Below are 18,988 nucleotides of genomic sequence, written 5' to 3'. Positions count from 1 at the left end.
CTGCCGCGCCTCCTAAGCGGCGCACTATCCAGTGCGCCACTGGGCCGGCCCATAATACTTTATTTCTGAAATACTTCTCTTTACGTGTATTACAGTTCACTTTTTATTTTCCCATGATTTACACTTACAACCGAATGAAAGCCAGTACAGGATACTCTCGAATAATGAGAATTAATGCATCATACAGCAAATATTATAAACCAATCAGCTATCTACACAACTATTATAGATGGGTAGTAATAGCAGGATCTGCCACAAAAAATCAGAAGGAAGACTATCACGCTAGGTATTAAAACACAAGCTCAAGAAAATGATCTAGAATAGAGAGAGAATACGAACAACCCCCTGACACCACATGTACTGGGATGACTGATCGACAGTTCTATAATGCTTAGCTGTAAAAACCTATGGCCAGAGACAGGTCAGGATTTCAGAGATTTGAGGAAAACGAAGTAATTATTTTTAATGAAAAATCTGCTTCTTCAAGAGGACTGTGCTATAACAAATGATTACACACTACCACCACAGGGCTGTTTCAATGAGCATTCTCATTTCCAAGAATACTTCTCCCCATGCCCACCCTCCAAGCTAAACTGGCTGTGCAGGGTTAGCGTGTGCCCTGCCAAACCACTGAATGATCTTACTCTAACTCCAATCAGGTCCATGCTCAAATCCTCCAATTTCTGAGACTTCTTAGTTAAAGATATCTTAAAATCTAATTTAAGTTTTGCTCTATGTACAACAAAATTTTAAAAAACCTTAGAAAAGTTAAAGTTTTAGAGAATAAGTGGACAGCTTTTTAAAGTATTTCTACAAATATTAATAAACTTAATTATTTGTTTTCTTCAGGAAGGTGAGATGCACAATAATTTGGGTCTAAAAGCTTCTATAACCTAGATTCCTGCACATGTGACAGGGCTATATTTTCTACCAAATGAATGGTTGGTTTGCTACAGGTTTTTTTTGTTCCCAGGAAGAAGAGTAAGTAGTAGAAGTGTTTATTCTGCCCATCTTATGCCCAGTTGACCTCTATCAGATTAACTTACTGCAGTACAGATGACCAGTACAAGTAAAATGAGTTCTTTTCAAAGCCTGGAATCAGGGCTCAATATTCCTTTCTTACAAAGCAGAAGTGGTTCATGAGCAGGGTAAGTCAGAAAAGGATTAAAGAGAGATCCTGGGGTTGGATCTAAACATGAGTGCAGTTGGGCACTTGCTCTTCTAAGGAGAGACATGTGGAAACACACATTCAGAAAGGAGTGCAACAACAAAAAAGAAACATCCTAGAGCTTTTGGAAAGCACAATCAGAAGTAAAGTACTATTTGCCAAGAATGGAACACAAGACTATAGATAGAGCAAAAGAGGACAGAGACAGGGATCAAGAAAGGTTTTAGGTGGATAGATTTTGGTGCTAAAGGTACAGTACACAGTGTCAAGTATTTAGTCACCTAACTCAGATTAAGACGTAAGAACAGGAGTTGCTGCTGTGAAGAGCTGATAGGAGGTGGGGACCAATCGGTACCAAGGCGAGAGGAATGCTAACTTGTTGCTGGGTAAATGAACATCCTTAACGTGTTTCTTGCTCATAGCAGGCAACTGATATAGCACTAAACCTACACAGAGAAGTTAGAAATGTATGAGCCAGAATTTTATATCTGAATGTATAACCTTATAAAGGGACTTTACTCTTTACTATTGAAGTTGGATTTGAATGGCATACACCATCAACTAGATTTTACTTTGTGGGAGGTAGTGATATTAAAACTATCTTTAGAAAAATGTTCCTCAAGATGACCATTACTAAACTATTTGTGGAAAATATGTAGTTTTAAGTGCAATTTTAAAATGTAATATTTTTTTCTTCCAACAGCTAGAGATGTTAATTTAAACCATGTGTGTAATTGGAGAGAAATGGAACTCAAATCAGACCCTATCAAAAAACTGAGTTTTCATGAGATAATTAACCCAATGTTTTAACATTGCCACTAGTAGAGTACCTTTTATTTTGGTTTATTTTATTTTTTAGTGTGTGTGTGTGTTTGGAGAGATTTTGAATATGCTCCTTGAGTCTGGCTGAGTTCTGCACTTGAAAATTCACTTTCATCATCCATCCTCATTATTTTTAAAACTCCCATTCCATATTACTTCTTTTACTACTATTTCTATACTGAATGATTTGTACTGGACAAAGAGATTGGATTTTATACTCTCAGTAGTGATTTAATAAGAGTTGAAACTGGTGGCTGAAATGGAGACTTTGTATTGACAGGAATCAAAGACTGACTATGCAGTGAAATTATTTTGAAGAAAAACTATGAGTTAAGTAAAATGCAAAAGTAGACTTACCATTAGTGTATGCTGAGATAAAATGATAATTTTGTCTGGCTTGATACCTAATGACAGCAAGAATGTAAGCATTAAAAAATATTTTTTTAAGTAATGAGATTAATAATACTTTAGGCTCTTACTAGATGTGTATTCCACACTAAGACTTTTCTTGTCATCACAAATCATTCTAAAATATTTATAAATTAACAAATGTGTGAGTGCTACAGGCCTTTCTTTTGCATTTTAACCTCCCTTCTGCCCTTCATTCATTTCCTCTCTAGAACTACACACTAGGAGAATATAATTGAGTGAAACAGATAAGCCTCAACTACACCAGTTTCATAAGGACTTGGTAAATATATTTTTTAAAAAGTATTTGGTTTTATTTCTGAAAAGCCTTCAGATTTATATGGAACATCTAAATCAATATTTTGCAATATTATTTATTAAGCATCCCTATACCCTCAAGTTCAAACTATTTTTTAAAAAATCATAATATCTACTCACTATCTGAAGAAAATCCCCTCCTGAGGCACATGATAAAATTTGCTCTGTCTTTCCTATTATTTTGCAATGTCAGTAGGAAGACAGGTAAGCAGAGATTCCTCACACTTAGCACACATGTTAAATACCATCTCTTCCCAGGACAGGTGGTTACTTCTGACTGCACCTCTGCATCTTAGATCTGTCCAATGCCTTTGCTCACAGCGAACCACTGCAGTTCTGATTGATCTCAGCATGGCCGGCTATTTGTTCCAGACTTTCAGAAGTTGAAAGCAATGCTAAAATACTTTCACATTATACTTTACTGGGTCTTTGTAAACTGTTCCTGTCCACACTACTTGTGGCTTATCTTAAAGCAGCAGCTTAGTTATTCTGAAATTTCTTCTCAGTTAGCAGGCACCGAGCACCTATCATACTTTCAGCAAAAGTCAAAGAGTGCCAACTATCTTCTACATTGCTCTGAAGTTAGCAGAATCATCACTCTCTGAACCCTCATTATTGTTAATTCTGTCTTATTATACATATTAATCAAGTGGCATCGGTGATGAGCCCGAATTTTGTGCTTCCTCCATCCCAAAAGGCAGTAACCCTCTCGATCTTTTATCACTCACCCATAGGTGCTCCTCTTTTTCAGAGTCCTCAGCTTCCCCAACTTTCAATCACTCTAAAGACATCTTGCTTAGACTATTACTAAATGGCCACTTGTCATCATTCCCCAATCCATTTTTCTTAAAAACTCTGAAATATAGGCAATTGCAAAGTCTGCAAAAAGCCAGAACTACCTCTTCGAAAGCTGCCTCCATGAACTTCATGCACTTTGTCTTTTCACTAGTGCTACATCACCAGGTCTGAAATCACTATACAGCAGAATAGCACATGTTCTCTACTATCCCCTAGTTGTCTGCATTTTGGACTTTTCAGATTAATCTGTTTTGTGCAGTTCACATTTACAGAAAAAGTTCTATTTAATTGTATTGAATTAAACTGTGGTAATTCATTACCATTGAGTGCTAATTTATTCGAAGGGAACTAGAAAGAGGCCCACAGAAGACCTCACCAGGGTAGAGAATGCAATCTGTGGCTACTGGATTCACTATAAAATTATAAACATAAATGTGTAAATTAAAATGGAATTTCATTTCTATAATGCTTTTAACCTTAAAATGATTTCACAAGCAAAAATCATGAACTAATAAAAATATGAAAAAGAGAGCTGGCCAGTTAACTCACTTGGGAGAGTATGGTGCCGATAACACCAAGTTCAAGGATTTAGATTCCTGTACAGGCCAGCGACCAAAACAAAACAAAATACGCAAAAGAAGAAATGCAATCAGTTAATAAACAGGGAAAATGTTCATTTATCAGAGAAATATATGCCATATATATATATATAAACCATATTTTTAATGTTGATGAGGGTAGAGTGAAATTATGGGTATTTTTGTTCACTGCTGATGGGAATATAACTTGGTAAGTTTTTCTGGAAAATCATATGACGAGAAAGAACCTAACAGGTAGGTCAGCCTGGCTGGAAAATGGTGAAAGAGGTGGGAAAGAGGAGACAACAATGCAAAAATAGGATTTAAGCAAGTTGTGAAGGGTTTCAAAAAGTTCACATTTTGTCCCACAGAAATGAAAACCTGTTGTGGAATCTCCTTCCCTAATAAAAGGTTTCCCAAACACGTCTGTCACTGGACTGCCCCAGGAGAAGCTTAATAGACACGGGAGAAGCTTAGAAAGCATGACTTTAACAAGCACTCCAGGTGATTCTGGTGATCCTGCAAGTTTGGGAAACAGTGACCTAAATAATACAGTCTCCAGGAAATGGGAGAGTAGCTGTAGGGCCTTTAAGGTATTTTGACTAGAAATTAAAGAGCTTGAGAATTTATATTTTGTGTTACTCACATTAACTGGTCAAAGTTGAAGCTTAGGAAGAAAAAAGAGAATATCAAATAAAAGAACTGGTGGTATATATGATCTAGATCAGTACTGTAAAAGAGAAATATAAAATAAAAATATAATTTGATGAGTTTTTATCTAACTTTAATGTAATTTTATGTCATTTGAAATTTTTTTAGTAAGCACATTTTAAAAAGTAAAAAAGATGTCAAATTAATTTTAGTAATATATTTTACTGGACACAATGTACCCAAAATACTGTCAATTCATCATATAACGTATACCAAAAATATTAATGAGATATTTTATATTCTTTTGTTTGCAGTATGCCTTTGAAATCTGTTATGTATAGCATATCTCAATTTAGGACGCACTGCATTTCAAATGCTCGGTAGCTACGTGTGGCTTGGGGCTACCATATTAGACACCATAGATCTAGACAAAAGATATATTATTTTCTGAACCATGGCTTTAGATGCCAAAATGAGGAGCCATAGTGGTGAATCTCACAAGGACAGAGAGAAATGTGTTTCTCTCTGGACTTACCTTTTTGTCTATAGACAACAGGATGGACAACCTTGTAAACCAACGAGTTCATTTTCACCGGACAACTCTAAGCTAGACAACCACCTCAGTGAAATGTTGAGGAGGGGTTCAGGTATCATGACACAAAAAATTGGATTAGATAATCTCTAAGCTTCATTCCAGCTCTGACATTCTATGTCTGATAACAACATTTAAAACATTGAATTTGGAATTACACATTATGCTTAGGTTATTTCTTGACACACACACACACACATATGTATATATATTTGTTCTCTATCTCTCTCTCACACACACACACGCGCACACACATGCAGGGCACATATACATGTGTATTTACATATATGCGTCAGTGTATGTCATGTACTTAACCACAATAGAATCTCTAGTATCCCATTCCTACCAGTCTACCATAGTTATCACAGAACAGTTTAAAACATTCCTTTCAACAATTGCTGAATTTTTAAAGACCACATAGTCTTTAATTCTGACTTTCTTGTTATCCTTAAATTTTTTCCCACTTCACGGAATCCTCTGACCTTTATATTTTCTCTAGTGCAAAGAGCATTTCTTTGTAGATTTAAAGCTACCAAAGAGTAGGTACTATGTAAACTGGGAGTCAGACTCATCACATGTGCCTTGTTGGGTGACCTCCATTATGTTATAATAAAAGAGCCCCCACCACACAGAGTTTCTTTAGGTAGTTATTCATATTACGTTTTATCTAAATTATTTTCCTCCCAGCAAAACTCTATTATCTCCCCAAGAATTGCTCTCTCCCATCACTGTGTTATTCCACATTTTCTGTTCTCCCTCTTTTATCCATGGACCCCTTCCCAAACTTTTCCTATAACCATTTTCCTGTAAGTTGCAAATTTCATACCAATCTTTATATCTCAAAAAACTCACAAACTTTTCAGCTGCTGATGCCATGTTTATGTTTTTTTCCTCCATGTTCTCACCTTTAATGACAAATGACAAAGATACCTTTCTATTCCTTTCTGAATTGCAACAGTCTGTTCAAATCCTCTTCATCAGAAACAGCCATATTTCTCTTTCCCAGTCTGTGCCCCTTTCACAGGTGACAGGCACTTCAAAGCCAAACTCAACAGGCAATGCAGTGTACCTAACTGGCCCACCAGATATAGACAGAAAATATTTAGAACACATTTGCGACATTGGCATAATCATGGTACCTGGGTAGTAGGAATAATTATATTAACAATTCTTTATTACAGTAGTTTTGTTTAGGGCCAGTTGCAATATAACTTATTAATATAATTTGAGATTTCTGAGCCTCAACTTACTTCTTATAAAATGAGAATAACATAAAATATAAACTATAACTTGCAGTCATTATTTTTAAAAGTACAATAATAATATGCTTTCCATTTGTACTACTTGTCTAAAATTGCAAGCCTTATATTTAGATTTATTTTCAGACTCACCCCCTGTTCATGATCATGCAAAGGACATTGACTATCACATTTCTGCACTTCATTGTCTATTTTCAGAGACTTCCCTCTGAGCAACAAGGGATCATTTATTCCTCAGCTATTAAAAATACTTAGTCATATTTCTTGTACAATTTATATGTGGGACCCATATATGGCTTTAAAGAAACTTGGAATGATAAAGTAGAACAATTTTGTTTATTTTTTAAAAATACCATGTGCCTAAATTTAACATTTCCTCACTAAATTACACTTTTATAACTGCCCACTTTTCAGAAATAACTAAAGACAAACGTTACATTATGTTACTGTTAGAAGTCTATGTTTGTTGCCTCTATACAATTATATTTAGAATGCAGATGTTGTTGATGACATTTAAGTGAACAAATAATGTAGAAGCCCCCTTATAAAATGCAAACAGGACTGGCAACTGGCCACACAATCAAGAGCTGGTTCATAGGAAGAATCATTAAAAATGTACAGATATACTCAAAATATTTAGTTTTTATTTAAAATACATAATTTATATTGGTGATTGCTGTGGTTTGAATGTTTCTCCTCCAAAATTCATGTTAAAATTTAATCCCTATGGTGGTGGTATAAGAGGTGGGAACTTCTCTGCCCTGATGAATGGGATAGGGCCTTATAAAAGGGCTTGAGGGAACTAGCATTTGCCCTTTTGCCCTTCCGCCTTCTGTGTGGGTATCACCTCGAGAAGACACCATTGATGAGACAAGCCCTCGCCACGCACCAAACTGCTAGTGTCTTGATCTTGGACTTCCAGGCTTCAGAACTGTTAGAAATAAATTTCTATTGTTTACAAATTACCTAGTTTATAGGATTTTGTTATAGCAGCATGAATGGACAAAGACTGTGATGTGAGCCTAAGTTCCTTTCTCTGTAGACTGTAATTCAAAATCAATTTTTACAGAGGTCATATCCATAATGTAGCACCTGAATTCCAGTTTGGGCATATTAGAGTGGAACTAAAACTTTGACAGTGATGAAGCAATCTAATGCAGTATCCTTCGAGATTTCACAATTTTGTTTCCCTTCTTTTGCAGTGGTTATGACCACATGTAATTAGAGAGTACCATTTTTTAGCTAGTCCTTCCAAAGAATTTCAACATACTTCTAGAAACAACTAATTTCTTTCACATAATTTTATTGGTTTCCACAATATTTACATTTGTAGTGACAACAAATATATCAGTCACAAATAAGTTTGGGAGCAACAAACTTATTTGTGTGTAAATATGCAACTCAACCAGTAGGAGCAAAAGTATGTGTGGACATGCTAGAGAGGAAAGTGTCACTCAGCATGTTTCACAAATGGAACAAAACACGTTAGTTCATCTAGGGAGTCAGATAAATGAAGGTCAGTTAGGAAACCTTCTATTCTCGTTGACTCGATAACAAAAATAAAAGTCTTATAAAGATGCTCAAAGGAAGAACTGGTTTGTATCAAAATGTACTAGCACCCACTTTTTTACATGAAGGAAGCCCAAGTGACTAACAGAACTTTCACACCCTCTTTTAATTAATATTTCCACTGTAAAACAAACAAACAAACAAACAAACAAACAAAACATAAAAAAAAATTACTAGTCTTTTCCTTCATCTCTCAACCTTGTATGCTGTATTCAGAATACCTTGATGGATTATAGCTGCGACAGACTGTTTTACATAGTTTTAATATTCTTGAAAAGATTCTTAAAATATAGAGAAACTTGTCCTGATAAATCTTTATTCAGCCAACAATTATGTTCAGAACTCCCAATTTAAAGGTAAACTATCATAATTTTAGTGATAGTACAATCAAATAAATATTTTAGTCCCAACTATATGCAAAGCACTGTTTCTATTTCATTAAGAAAATAAAAAATAATTTTAAATTTTAATTCATTCTTTCAGGTATAGAATTATTTTAAAGTTTCTATTGGAAACTTTCTGTCTTTTATTTTTCTTAAAAATAAATTATAAAGTTTATATAACATTATAGAAAATTTATGAATGAAGCAAAAGTAGCTATTATTCCACAATAAATGAAAAATAATTTGATTGTTTTAACTACTGGTCTTTTCAGTGTGTTTCCTATACAACAGTACAGAAGCATATCTTGCTTTTTCGTTTTTTCCCAACATTAAATCAAGAGTTCTCATGTTTCTGTGTTGTCTTCATACCATTATTTATAATTGCTGCAAAATAGTCCAATGAGAAGAAACAGCACAGTTTATTTAACTGTTTCCTTATTTAACATTTAGATTATTTTCAATTTGGGGGGATCACACATAATGCCGCAGCGAAGACCTGTACTCTTTTTAGGGAGAAAAGAAAATGTCTCTAGGATAAATTCCCCAAAGTGGAATTAATAGTGCAAAGGATATAAAGTTTTCATGGTTTGTAATATGTACTGCATACAAAATCAACACACAAAAAATCAGTAGCATTTCTATTCACCAATAGTCAGCATGCAGAAAGAGAAATCAAGAAAGCCTGCCCATTTACAATAGCCACCAAAAAAATAAAATACCTAGGAATTGAGCTAACCAAGGATGTGAAAAATCTCTATAATGAGAACTACAAGCCACTTCTGAAAGAAATTAGAGAGGATACAAGAAGATGGAAAGATATCCCATGCTCTTAGATTGGAAGAATCAACATAGTGAAAATGGCCATACTACCCAAAGTAATACACAAATTCAATGCAATCCCCATCAAAATCGCAATGACATTTTTCTCAGAAATGGAAAGAACTATCCAGACATTTGTATGGAATAACAAAAGACCGTAATAACTTCGTATAGCATACATTATACGAAGTTATACGAGTAGTGGCACCAACTTCCATCCGAATTTTGATGCCCTTTATTGCTTTCTCTTGCCTCATTGTGCTGCCTAGAACTTCCAGTACTATGTTGAATAAGAGTGGGGAAAGTGGGCATCCTTGTGTTGTTTCAAATCTTAGAGGAAAAGCCCCCAATTTTTGTCCATTGGGTATGATATTAGCTGTGGGCTTGTCATATATGGCCTTTAGTGTGCTCAGGTACACTCCTTCAATACCTAATTTGTTGAGTGTTTTTATCCTGAAGTGCGTTGGATTTTATCAAATGCTTTTTCTTCATCTATTGTAATGACCATATTTTCTTTTTCCTTCGTTTTGTTGATGTGATATATGACATTTATAGATTTGTATATGTTGGACTGTCCTTGCTTCCTTGGGATCCCACTTAATCATAGTGAATGATCTTTTTAATGTGTTGATGGATTCTATTTTTTAGTATTTTATTGAGGATCTGCTCATCTGTGTTTATCAGGGAAAATGATCTGTAGTTTTCTTTTTTGTTGTGTCTTTTCAGTTTTGGTATAAGTTAATGTTGGCCTCATAAGTGAGTTTGGAAGTGTTCCTTCTACTTCAGTTTTTTGGAAAAGTTTGATAAGAATTGGTATTACGGAAAATGTGGTATATCTACACAATGGAATACTACTCAGCTATAAAAACGAATGAAATACTGCCATTTGCAACAACATGGATGGACCTTGAGAGAATAATATTAAGTGAAACAAGTCAGGCAGAGAAAAAGAAATACCACATGTTCTCACTTATTGATGGGAGCTAAAAATAAATAAATAAATTCACTCACACACACACACACACACACACACACACAAACCGGGGGCGGGGGGGAAGAAGCTATAATAATTACAATTTTTTTGAAGTTGTTACAACAAGCAAACAGAAAGGACATTCTCGGGTGGGAGCGGGGAGAGGGAAGAGGGAGGGAGGTTTCGGTGACGGGCCATAATAATCAACCACATTGTATATTGACAAAATAAAATTTAAAAAAAAAACAAATTATTTATTGATCATCTATTATTTCCACAGTGATAAAAGGACACAAATTCTGAAAAGCTAAATAAATCAAAAAGTCACTTGTATATTTCATAGATAAAAAAATTGGCAGATAAAGTAATGGCCCATCAAAACATCATGCCCTAGCTGTGTAACTGAAAGCTTTTGCTCCAAAAAGATATGCTTTTTTGCAGTAAAATAATTTTGCTGCTTTATCAAAAGATTTTAGAATAGAGCTAGCAATGTTGCTGAAATGATGGGGAGATTTGCACTGAAAAGCTTCACAACAGCTTTGGTAGCCTCAGGATGACCATAGAAATATCCAAGTAACAATTTCTTGCCAACACATTATTAATGTTAGAGCACAGTGAGAAATTTTGTGGTAAAGAGCCACAAAAAATGATTACATTGTGTAATGTTGAATATACTAATTATCCTGATTTGAACATCATTTGAACATCGCATATTGCACACAAGTATCAATATTTTACACTGTACCTCACAGATACAATCAATTATCTTTCAAAAACTAAAAATAAAATATTAAAAAAGAATAATTTTTTTTGCATGTACAGGCAAGCACAGAACATACAAAAAGCAATGTTTGTTCAGTAGAATTCTGTTAAACATTGGCATTAGAAGAGAATAGCACTTAATAAAATTCTCACTTTACATGATGATGTAGTATGCAGTACTGTGCATACATATAGTATTACTTGATTCAAGCAGTACTGTGCATACATATAGTATTACTTGATTCAATTACATTCAAACCCAAAGCCTTCGGAAACAGAATGACAACAATATGAAGTGACTGCAAAATATCAATAAGAATGCATGTAATTTTATGTGAGCAGGTGTAGAGATACAATCCTTAATCAATACTCAGGACAGCTGCACACTATAAATGTATGACCACAGATTTATACTTCTTGACACAATGTTTCCCAATGGAGCACCTTAAAAGTGGTTTTCTGAATTAGACATGTTATTGTTTTCCCATAAAGGGGAATAAAAGTAATAGTGCAAGGAGAAGATATTTATGTTATGTATCTTTATAAGTAGAACCTATGAAGGAAAAGAGAACACTTCGAAGTTAAGACATAGGAAACAGTCTCACATAGCTGTTCTTCAGAAGTCTGCAGTCTATTCTTTTTAACACTGGGGTTTGGATAAGAGCCATCCAGACACATGGATTTAAAAGTGACTTTTTGTTTAAATTTTGATGTTGGAATTTCCTCTATGTACCTTAGAACATTTACTTACATTATCACATTAAACACCATTTGGTAAATAAATAGGTACACAACCATGTTCTAAACCATTTCATGCTTTTCATGTTCATAAAATAAAGTTATAAACTTATTTCATTGTGGTATGTTGGAGTCCAGTTCTTCTCTCAAAAGTAAAAGTTTGCTAAATGTAGGAGATAGAATTATACTTGCATTAAAAAATATATTATTTTTTAATAAATATAATTTAAAAGTACACATTCTTAAACATACATTTTAAAAATATGCAAATTAATGTGCTTTCCAGAGTCCAATATTTTTTAATACCAAAATATGCAAATTAATGTGTTTTCCAGAGTCCAATATTTTTTAATACCCCTTGTGTTTAAGACAGTATCTAATGGATTAGGCATTAGAGTCATGTTAGCTGTTTGCCAACTAGGGTATTGTTGCAGAGTATTAAATGTTTTATAAGTCAATAGCCTTCCTTTATAGCATATTTCCTTCAGAAGGAACAACAAAAATTTACTAATACCTAGGAAAAAGGAAAGTGAATTATTTTTGTTGTCATTACTGTTTGTATGTTTCATTTAACATTTTAAACAAGTTATAAACTATTTCTTGCTTCCTAGTTTGGCATCTTTAGAATCATAAATGATTTTTCATGTCTGTAGGGTACAACTTAAAACTCACTATTTTGTAATTAATTTTGAGAGTTTCTTAATAAATGGTTCTAAGTACCCAAGGGCCTCTTCCCATTTGAGCCATTGACTAGGGATGAAAGCATATCAAATAGATCACATCTGAAGTGGTCATTGGTTGGTATGGATGCTGGCAGAAATACTACATAATTTTGGATGAGAATACATGCACAATTATCTAAAATATTAATAGCCTGATAATAATAATAATGACTTTTATACACTACAATATCTACAGCATGAATTTCATTCAATTTTCTGTAATACTTCATTGCATTCAGTTAGGTCTTGAACAATCTGAAATTTACCCTTCATTGGTTAGATGATTTACTAAGTCCCGACTGATGACACCATACTGAACCATATTGAACATTAGCAGGAAAGGTGTCTGTAGCCCTGACTTGAGCAAAGTTTTAGCTGCTCATAGGCAGAGTCACAGTGGCATAAATGGTTCAAGGCAGTGTACAACTACTACTTGGGTCTCCACACCTAGTACTAAGACCAAATTGCTCCCCATTTTCAGAGAAACAGAGAGCATTCTCTCATAAGCTATGTTAATACATTTGGATTCATGAGATTTACTGTAAGTATACAATTAACTTGCCAAATTTCATCCCAATAGGCAATCGAATAAGCCATTAATAACAGAGCTATTGTTAAACCTCTGTTCTCTGGTCTTCTCCTCCAGTGCGATTCCTGTTACTCTCTCCCATTTTGGTATGGTTTATCTTCTATCTTTTGACTTCATGTTTCTAGGCACATCAGCTTTGCAATTCCAAATCTGCAGAAATTAAGCTGAGGGTGGGGGATCCAGGGGACAGGGTGGAATATAACCAAAATTTATATCCAGTAGGTAACTGGTTAGAACTTGTCCAATCATTGTTTTCTAGAAATGACACAAACATGTATCATGAATATATAGTGCCACTGAATTGTACACTTTAAAATGGTTAAAATGATAAATTTTATTTCATCTGTATTTTACCATGGGAAAAGGAGGAATTGGTAAAGGGACATGAAAATCAACTACTTTCATCTGTATTTTACCATGGGAAAAGGAGGAATTGGTAAAGGGACATGAAAATCAACTACACTGTATATTGATAAATTAAAATAAAAAATAAAATGTTTTAATAAAAAATATGTTTTAATAAAGATATACTTTAAACATCTCTTAGTGTGTCCTTATGAGTGCTGTTTCTCCTGCTGAAAACACTCTTCTCTTGTGCAAGCCCACTCTGTTCAATGCCCAGGTAATTCTGTGTTCACCATGACACCTTTCCCAACTGCTCAGCCTTCAGGATAACATGCTTCTCTAAGTTAGCATAGCACTTATGTTCATTTGACAGTACTGAAAATTTAATCTTTATCAAATGTATACATCTATTTTTATGAATTTTATCACTGTGAATACATTATAAACCCTCTAAGGGGAGGCAATATGTCTTATATTTTTTTGAATATCCATGTCCCCTCAAATTGTCTTCTCTAAAGTTAGCAAGGCCTAAATAAATGTTTCTTGAAGTTGACATGTCATCTGTTGGTAAGGTTTCGCTAATTCTATTGAGAAAATTATTAGCTCGGAACTTGGTATCTGATTAAGTTAAGTGTTCATTCTTTTTTTTTTTATTAACTCAAACTAATTACAATACCTGGTATTTGTCAGGTACTCTATTGGGTGCTAAATATAGACAAAGGTAGGACAATCATTCCTTAAGTTCCTCAAATCTTAGGAGGAGAGAAAAGCTGTAAATAAATAGCTATATTTCAATGTGTTAAGTACTGGATGTGTTTTTTTCAGTTGAAGAAATACTAACAACTCCTTGAAATTGTGGGCTGTAGAGTCCAAGCTGTATACAAACACTGCTACCACTTGGCTAACTGTGTGATTTGGAGATATACAACCTCTCTGACACTTCAGCTTCTGCCTCTGTAAAATGGGCATGAAAATAGTACCCATTTCACAGTGTTGTCATGGGGTTCAAATGAAATAATGTATGTGTCATGCTTAGCACAATGCTTAGTACATTGTAAACACCCAATCAATATTAGCTCCTTCTGTTTCTTTAGAATGTGACACTGAACAGAAACCACACTGTTTTCTGAGATCGGGAATCAGTTATTGTGTGTGTGTGTGTGTGTGTGTGTGTGTGTGTGTGTGTGTGTGTGTGTGTGTATATATTGTGTGTGTGTGTGAATATACATATATATATATATATATATTACACTATCAATTGTTTTTACATTTGGACTTAAGTAGATGTCAGTTAGGTGGATACCCAACTCACAGTGTTCCTCTTTCTCTCGGAATAGCCAGATACGTAAATGCAGGACTTGGTGTCTACCATATCAGCATCTTTGACCTTCCTCTTGGCCATCACTGACTGCTGACTGATGTAAGGGCAGAATCATGATCTCAGATGGATCAATCAAATTCTTTCTCTTGATCATTTGATCATAAAAATGAAGACATAGAGAAATGGAAGGTCACTGGACTTGAGAAATCTGTGTGTGTGTGTGTGTGTGTATGCGCGTGTGTGTGTACCTGAGAAATCTTAATGGCAAAACACTGGAGTGAGTGTCCCTGAATTCCCCAGCTGCTACACTTCTGGAGGTTGGGTTATTCAGCAAGTCCTTTGATTCTATGAGCTATGACAGCATCCTTTCAATAAACCCCCTCCTTGGTTACCAAGTTACCAGAGTCAATAACTGTTACAAGAGACAAACAAAAAACGTAACTAACATTGAGAAAGTGTTCTTCCTTTTCCAGTGTTCCCTAGAAGGACTCATCAGATGGTTTCTCTTTCCACTAAAATCTGCAAGAGTCTCTCTGAAAATGGTCTAGTCAGTAGGTCTTTGCAATTGTTCACCAACAAGATTTTAAAGGATAAAGGGAAAATTACATACTTGGTTTCAAATGATTTGCATTCTACCCTGAATGCTTTTACTTTAACATCTGAGACTTAGGAGAAGTCTCTATCTATCCTCTCTATCTCTTTCATTTCTCCATCGGTCAGTAGAAACAATGATGCTCCTCTCACCTAATGCATAACCCAAATATAAATTTCACAAGAAGGAGAGAACCAGCTCTGAGTTTACTATAAGAACCTGAGTTCCCTTTTGTAGAAGGTGAGGCACGAGGAGGCTCTAGGGGGCTTCCAATGACCAGTGTCCTAAATATTCAAGGATTAATTGGAAGCACCCGTGTAATGATATGGACTTAATACCACATGGCTAAAAGGTGTAAGAAGGTACTGCAAAATATTCATGGAAAATTTGAATTAAAAGAACACAATCCTTCCATGAACTTTCTGAAGACCCTGTATGTGGAGCATTTTAAAAAACAAGCAAAACTGTATCTACACAACAAAAAAATGTTTGAGTTACCTTTAATTTCTGGCTAGAGCTATTGCTGTGGTTGCTCCAGATGTTGTAACATATTAAACAGCAGTGCCAATGGACTTTTTAGAAAAGGAAAAAGGGGAGAAAAACCTTACCCTTCAGACATTTATGTTTATTTTCCCACATCTTATAAAAGTTTACTACTCTTACTTAACTCATCTTGAGACATCAGTAGTTCTCAAACAATGTGTGGTTCAAAATTTTATATTTGGTGGTCCTAGTTCAAGCCCCAGAGAACAGCAATCCCATAATAAAACTGATATTTCATAAGACTCACAGGACTCAATTAGCAGAGAATCTGAACTGCCTCTTACTCTGGGGAAAGGGTCAGAATTCAGATCATTTAGATAATATGAACACAAATAGAAAACGATTGTTATACAATTGAATTTTAAAATTAATTTAAGAATGATAGATGCATGTAGTCCTTATTAAAGTATGGAGAGTTTGTTTTTATAAATTTTATACAAAGCAAACTACAACATAATAAGCTGACTGCTATATATTGGTATATATATATGCCCATAATTTTAACATATGGATTGTGTATGCATGTATAAGGATTGTTGAAGTATGTATGTGCATATATGTATATATGTGTGTGTATACTTACATATGTGTGTGCATATTCAAGCATACTTCAAAAATTTCCCATAAAATGGAGCCTAAGATAATATGAATCTTTCCATGAACTTTTTGAAGTACCCTCATATATCTATATCTATATAGATAGAGCTATTCAGCTAAATTAAACCTGGAAAAATAATTGTTTCATCATAAATAAGACATGAAAATTATGTAGTACTCAATTTCTAGACTACATTTGTCCCAGTTATACTTTCATTCCAAAGTAAAATATTAATAAATTTTGAAATTGTTTTGAATTATTTGATTATGGGCACATCCTCCATAGCACAGAGCTTCCAACTTCCCAAAGGATAAAATTGTGGGCTTTTTTTTGTTGCCATGTTGTGGTTGGTTGGATGTGGAGGCAGGATGGGAGAAGAGGATGTTATTATATAATGGAAATTAAGTTTGTGGAGTTGTGGCGTACTTGTGGTTATCAAACATCCAAACTTTACTTTTGATTTTGTATCATGCAAACCCCTTTTATAGCCCATCTTTTTCTCCATTATAAACCAGTCATTTAAACTGGCAAATGCAAAATCCCCCTTTTTGTGTGTATTGCAAGGCTTGTAAAGTCTCCTCCAAATACACACCCAGTTGTGCAGAAGGAACCACCGCTATCCCCTAGGAACCAGGAATCCTGTCTGAAAAAGGAGAATTAATGGAAACAAAGAGCATTTGGAGCTTAATATATTTTCTATATTCCACCATAAAAACATTTACCCTATCTTGCAGTTGTGTTTCTCACTTTTGTGAAATTGTCCTGTATGCTTGTGCTAGGCTAGTGTTTATAGCTTGGTTTCTTTTTTCTGTTTAAAACAAGGCATTCAGCCAACTTTAAACACTGCCTGCTTCTAGCCAATTATCCTTTTCTCTCTGTCAACATTTTTGTTAAAGGAAAAGCACGTGATTAATGCAATGTTTCTAACACATTTAAAAAGAAACTGAAAGGGTCATTCAAAACAATTAGCACAGAAATTGTATAGAGATAGTGGTGATGTCCAATAGCTAATTACCGCAAATCATTTCCTTGAATGGAGCTCCAAGAATTTTTAATTTCCTTACTGTTTTTTGGTTGCTATTTTAACCCTGTTTGCAGTTTTGAATTAAAAATAGGTCAAGGCATTACCATTTACTCATTAATTATTACAGATAAAAGTTATGAAATACTAAAAAACAGCCATCATTATTATTCAAGGCACTAAGTGCTTTATGATGTATAATCCCACAACAATCCATTCTTGGGAATTATTTTTCTTTTATAATGAAAAATTGAGGTTCAGAGAGACAAAGTATCTTGCATAAGGTAATCGCCAGCCATTAATTGACATCATCATCAAAGTACAACTCAGATTGCCTGACAAAGTCATATTCTTAACCAGTACACCATGCAAATATGTATTGAGTGCATGTATTTTAGATGTAGCTTTGGAGATATATTTATGTGGTATATGCATATATATACATACACACATACATTTATATTTATATACTTATTTATATTGCCAGCTTATGATCTAGACAAAGAGAAAAACACTGTATAATTGGGAAGGGGAGTGCATAATTATCAAATTAATAGCATCAAGCAATAGTTTTCAAACATTTTCCCAGCAAGACTTATATGCAAACACACTCTCAATTGACGCGCTATGGTTTAGATAAAAATGAGCCCAAATAACGTCTGATTCCAGCATGGTGGCTTTTTATCATTCCCTGCTTTCCCACTTAGGAAGTCATAAAGGAGGGTAAATGCAAAATAATGTGGATTGATGAACTGATTTATTCATCAAACAAATATTTATTAAGCAAGAGAAATAATGGTGAAGGGGGAAAAAAAAAGCAAAGCCCCTGCCTTCATGGAGTTTACATCTAGCAGAAGAGACACACAAAGAATCCCATTGGTAAAATTTCAGACAAAGCCAATATTAAATGGGAGGCCCTATCAGGACTTACATGAGGAGAATTTGTCAAGGATGTCAATAAAGTTTCCCTTGAAGTAGTGATACTCGATTATAGATCTGAAAAGTGAAGAGGCAAAAAGAAGATGGAATAGTGTCCCAGACAGAGAGGACGGCCTGTTTCAAAGGCTCTGTGGTAGAAGGGAGCCAAGCGAATGAGAGGGAGAGAAGATCAGTGTGGCTGAGAGGGGGATTAGGTTCATGGGGGGAAACGGGGGGGGGGTGAGGTGGAGTGATGGAGAGCACAGTGTAAAATGAGGCAAGAGAGAGATAGGAGTAGCTACCAATCTATTCTAATCCATAAAAATATCAATAAAAGTCACTGGAAATAGCAATAAATTACATGCAACACATCTTATAACCAATCTTAGAACAACATGCAAGTTGACAACTGTTAATATGTATAATGAATGCACCAGAATGCAGAGAAAGGGAGTGCACTAAGGATCTCAGTAGGAGGGGGCGTTTTCATGAAGATGATGG

The sequence above is a fragment of the Galeopterus variegatus genome, unplaced genomic scaffold (genome assembly GCF_000696425.1).
Source record: "Galeopterus variegatus unplaced genomic scaffold, G_variegatus-3.0.2 Scaffold244, whole genome shotgun sequence".
Classification (NCBI taxonomy): Eukaryota; Metazoa; Chordata; class Mammalia; order Dermoptera; family Cynocephalidae; genus Galeopterus; species Galeopterus variegatus.
This window is presented reverse-complemented; position numbering follows the sequence as displayed.